Source organism: Zerene cesonia, chromosome 19, assembly GCF_012273895.1.
Source record: "Zerene cesonia ecotype Mississippi chromosome 19, Zerene_cesonia_1.1, whole genome shotgun sequence".
NCBI lineage: Eukaryota > Metazoa > Arthropoda > Insecta > Lepidoptera > Pieridae > Zerene > Zerene cesonia.
Genome location: NC_052120.1, coordinates 2,714,210 through 2,720,237, shown reverse-complemented (window position 1 = coordinate 2,720,237; position 6,028 = coordinate 2,714,210).

The following is a 6,028-nucleotide window of genomic DNA, read 5'->3' as shown; positions in this document are numbered from 1 at the left end:
TGTGACATAAAAAAAAAAAAAAAATAAGGTGATTTTTTTTCGTTTTTGTTGAAATCTTATCTTTTTTGTAACTGTTTAAACGGTTTTTTGTTTTTCATTTCAATATTGAGAGTTAATACATAGGATAAAATAAAATTCACATTTGCATTATTTTTCAAGTATTGCTCTGGTAAATATTAAATTGTATTTGACATATTTAAAAGCCCTAGAAATTGGGGCGTAGACAGATCTTAGTTTTGAGGAGGTTCGAGAGAGTAAAAAGAAAAGATACCGTAAACATAAACAGTGTATAAGATTGTGGTAGAATACCAAAAACCACGCACCTGACCACCCCCATGTCTAGAGAGCTCTCTTGGGATTTCTATATGCTTAAGAAGGCTCCACCCAGAGCCAGTACCTATTATGACGTGACGTGTGCACAATACCTTTAAGTTAACGTCATAAATCACGTCTAAATATTTTTGGTGTCTGGATAATGTTTAGCCGATATTGTGAATAGTTGAATCAATCGTAATGTTTAAAGAGACTCTTAAGTAATATACCTAAATGCAGACTCTAGCATCTCTATTTACATAAAAAAATAATAATGAACTTTAAATTTTTTGTCACAAGTTCTAGCCCAAGCCCAAATAGTGTCAAACAATATTGACTATTATTTTGATATGAAATTGAATAAGAGTTAAATTTACCTATCATATAAGTTTGTCTATTCTTTATAACCTTTATCAACTGTAAATTTGCAGTCTTTCAAACTTAGCGGGTAGATGGGGATAGAGGAAGGAAGGGAGGAGAAAGGCTACGGTAGAAGGATACAGCATTCAATAGATAAACACTATATGATACTCCATATAGTATATGTTAAAGCATAGATAAAAAGACTTTAATATTAATAAAAATATATTTTAGATTTTTGCATCAAATTTAAATACTAACGTTTTTTGCTAACTAACATTATTTCACAGTGTCACAAATGGTGCAGGGTCGATCCTTCTATTTGTTGAATCAACACTTTACTTTACTTCTAATATTAAGAATGTAAGGAAAACTGCAACAAGATGATTATATAGGTTGTACAAATGTGCATCAAATTGAATATTAAATTAGCACCAAAAGGAAACATGCGCCATATGACGTATTTTGGCGGGCGTGTCTGCAGGTACTTAAGGGTATTGTACAAAACATTGCGTAATTCATCATCTATAAAAAAAAAATTAATAATAATATATTAGAAATAACATACAAAATTGCAATTTAAATTACGCCGGTAACAATAAGAATTTCTTCAAAATATACCTCATAAAAAATATCAACAATCTCATTGATAATTACGAATGGAAAAATTTGGGGATAATTAATTTGAGCATTTGCTCTTGTTATAATACTGTATATCCAAATAAATAAGCATTTACTTAAACGATAGAATAAACTGTTCGTTGAGGAAATAAAGAATTAATTTAGAACGTCAAGTATAAACTATGATATCATATTTATTTATTATATCTTACCTTTACAGTCAACAATATGATCCGCTAAAAGGTCGTAAATTTTTTCATATTCGCACATTGTGAGTTCCACAAAAATCGGAGAAGTCATCAAGTATATAAATCCATACAATGATTCTCGTAAAATAATCCAAAATATAGGCTCATCACCCTCAAAATTGTGCAATTGGTAAGGATCAGAAATAATAATTATTTTAATAAAGTATGATGCTTAGAAAAAAGGAATTAATACTTACATTCACAATGAAAATAAAAATTATGTAGTATATATACATTATCAATTTTAATGTCTCGTATATGATATTGAAAAACATCTGAAAAAATTTACAATAATTAATTTATAACTCATTTTTAACATTTATGTAGTTAATTTTAAAGATACTTACTGAAGTATGTGTATACGGTTTCACATAATCAATTGAATCTAGCAATATGTTATAAACATTTATACATTTTCTTATTTCTTTCAACTTTAAATCGTTGTCTGTTTTATTTAATAAAGATTCTAAATGTGAGCGCAAATTTTTCATACCGTCCCAAAGTAATTCATAGATTATCATTTTTGTTATGTGACTTAAAAAATTTGATATAACAATAAATGTCACACAAATATATTGAATTTTATCAATACTTGGATAATATATTAAAGTATTACAAGCTGTTAATAGTTTAATGACTGTCGAAATATAGAAGATGGCTCCCGTCACTAAACAACATTGGTTTTGGCTTTGAAAAGTGCATGCAACAATATTATCTGTAGATTTTACGGTTGTGCAGAATTTAAAGAAGTAAACGTCTTTTAAATATGCACAGACAATTATTGCAGTGATTTTTTTTACAATTCCTACCAAAACATACGTTTTAATAAATACCGTCATGTGAATAAAATCAGTTTGTGACATAATAATTACTAAAGTGATAAACACACTGAAGGACGCCAATATATAAAGAATGATTAGAATTCGTGAATTGCTGAAATTGTGATAATATCCGAACATTAAACGAAATACCATCAAATAATTAACAGAACACATTTTCGTTAAAAATAATTTTGTAGCCAGAAATCCACTTTTTATCATTTTTACTGAGCTAGATCTATAACGTGGGTGGTGTTTCTCAAAATATGTACGGTAATGGTAGGTAAGCAGTTAACAACTTCATGTTTTTACGTTCAACGATTAAAATAATGAAAGAAGATAATGTAATATTTTCATAAATAATAAATTTGACGGATGATTGATTTAAATGGTTTTTCAAACAATAAAAAAAACTATTTATGAAGTTGATTTTTAAAGATATACATCAAAACCTTACTCTATTACCTCTTTTAATCATAATAATTTTCTTCAACATTTTAGTACCTTTCATTTGGCCTCCCCTTTGTGTTATGGATTGAAATTTAGTACTTAGATATACAACTGGAATAAAACATAGGCAACTTTTTAACCGGGGTCAGGTTAAAGTAGGTACATCGATGCCAAACCCAAAAATATGACGGAAAAAAAATCTATCTGTATCTGTTTAAAACTGCCGATTCGATTACGAAAACACTTTTAAATCCTCGGCACCGTAATAGGTCTTATCCTGCAAAAGTATGTACACAGTACAATAAAAAACTGACTAAATTTTGCGGTTGATCCCTAGACACTATTAGGGTAACAACCGCAAATAATGAGTTTATCGTATGATTTTTGTATCCGTTGATAGTAATAAGGAATCTTGGGAGTGATAAAGGCTACTGATTACCGCGGTATATATCCCGAACTTCTCATCCCCAAAGAAATTTCTTTGACAAAGCGGGCGTTGCGGCGAATTAAATCTTTTCAGTTCAGTTATTTATATTTATGTTATATACAGTTCATGTATATTAATCTACTCTTTGATACAGTTCATTTATCTGACTTCACGTCCTTTCCGTGCCTTAATAACTGACGCCACAGACAATATATCAAATACTATAATAGTACTGCTTAGATAAACAAATCACGAATTCAAATCATTACTGATTTATTGACTACATTGTAATGTAAGACGGAACGACGGAACAATTCAATTACGTCTGCAATAAGACAACAATTCCTCTTAATACGCTATTATTGATTTTCACATTTACATATAGACGCCAGGCGCCTACACCCACGCTGTATCACGGATACATGTCACTCCAGCTGATATAATATGGTTTGTGAGCTAATTGGGTGTAAAATCAAGGAGAATCGCGAAAGATTAATTAATAAAGGTTATACTTATTTAAAATTCTATAGACTAGGCGACATTACACAATATTGTCGTTGTAACTTAAAAGAATCTGTCAAGTGCGAGTCAGACTCGCGACACTAAGGGTTACGAACAAAACAAAAGGGTAACTAAGCAAAAAGCGGTCCCCCGTCCAATTTATATTTGACTTTTTATGAAATGTTTTATTGTAACAGCGGCAACAGAAATAACATCAGCTATGAAAATGCCAATATTTTTGTCGATTGAAATTTCTTTAAATTCGTCCGTTCGTTTGTCACAAGTCGTTGACATAATGACGGACAGTGAAGTTGAAAATTGCGATTTTAAAATAAAAATACACAACGATCTTAGAGGCTAAAATAAAGGCTTGTAATTCGTATAAATAATATATATTTATATCTATACTAATACTATAAAGCGAAAGATTATGTTTGCTTGTTTGCGTGAACGCGCAAATATCAGAAACTGCTCGTCCCATTTGAAAAATTCCTTCTACACACCGGTACTTAATCAGGTATTCAGAAGTAAATTGCAAACGTCAATGAATGAGCCAATAAACAATGATTGGATATAACGGTTCGTTCACACGTCGCTTTCTCTATTTTTACTTCAACCGCAAAATATCGCCTCCAATCAGAATAAACATTGCAATTGAGATGTTTATCCCAAAGGGAACCAAAGTAAAATGTTCTACTGTTTTATGTTGTTCGTATGTATACCTTATATTTACATTATTGCTTCATATTCACAAATAACTTCTACAGTTGTTCTGTTATAAGATAAAGCATGTTCGTTTATTTGTCTTTTTTATGTCTTTCACTTACTTATTTTAAGCCCAATTTATTCCGAAAAATATTGGTATTGAAATACAATAAGATAGAAATATATAGGTATAGAAATATGTAAATAGATGTTTGCATTAATTGGTTATTATTTTGCATATAAACTGCATAACATTATAATGTCGCACGATTATTCAATCCTAATGTATCTGGTCATTTGTTAAAACGGCACTTATCATTTTCGCTAAGAACAAACACTAGATTGTGTAGGTATTTGAGTGGGATAATATAAAGCTATATGAGACCAGCTAAGCAGACCAATTGCGCGTGAAACAATTTTAATAATAAAGGTGACAATTTGCATAATAACTTCGAAACAAAACACAGTCGGTAATTAGGGCATTCGTAACTTACGTTGCCTACGCAAATGCCTGTTAAAAATTTAAATATAATGTGAGTGCACATTTTGGCGACGTGAGTGGGCTGTGGCATGGATGAGTAGCTGAAGTAATTTACGTGACGGGTCATCCTACGACCTTTTTGTCTCTATCATCGTTCAAAATTGAAGTAATGGTTATTCATTTGACCTGACTTTTTTGCACTTCACTTATATGAATAACAGATTGCCGGAAAATAATTGGTATAATGTCGTTTTCTAAGTTGTCATTAGCTTAATATTCTTTATTAGCTTATAATCATTCGTTTTTTTGGTAATTTTGGTAACTTTATTTTGAAAAGCATCGGTTAAGTACTTTTTGTAAACAGTAACACCGTAAAAGAATCATTCGACATAAGAGAAAAATCGATGGTTGCAACCCCCTATTCTTCAGTGGAAACGAATCCACATTTGTGGCGTACTACTTTTGTGCGGCACTACTATATTATTAACATTTTTCTAGCTAAGTATCGATTGTGAGTACGCCGTACAAAATACATTATGATTAAAATGTACTCCTCGTTCCCGTGCTTTTTAATTTAGCATTCAATTGAAATGCTTATAAGTGCCGATTGTTATTATTATATACCCATAGGTATATCTTATTTACTTCATTAATCAGAAAATTCGTTGATTCAAATGGCACAAATTTTGGTCGGTTTGTAGTCTAGAAGAGTATTTATTCTTATGTGTATATATAATCGACTGTTTCTCTCTGTTCTTCAGACTTTTGTGTCATATATGGATATAAAGGATGTGAATATTTTACGAGTTATGATTTGGTTACCTGTGGCATAAAGGCATACGTTCATTCTTACGCATATTGTATGGCTTGCGGTCGATTCACGTAGTCGAGAATATAACATTTGACACTGTTTTAGCATTTAGTCACGTGGTTAAGAAACTTCTTTGCCCTAAAACTATACCATCTCAAATACATTTACAATAAAAATAAAGTAAAATAGCTCAATAGGAACGCTTTCAAAAAAACGGTTATAGCATGGCTCGACGAATATGATTACGATAGCTTGGAAAATCTCATAATCTCACCAGTTTCATAAATCAATTAT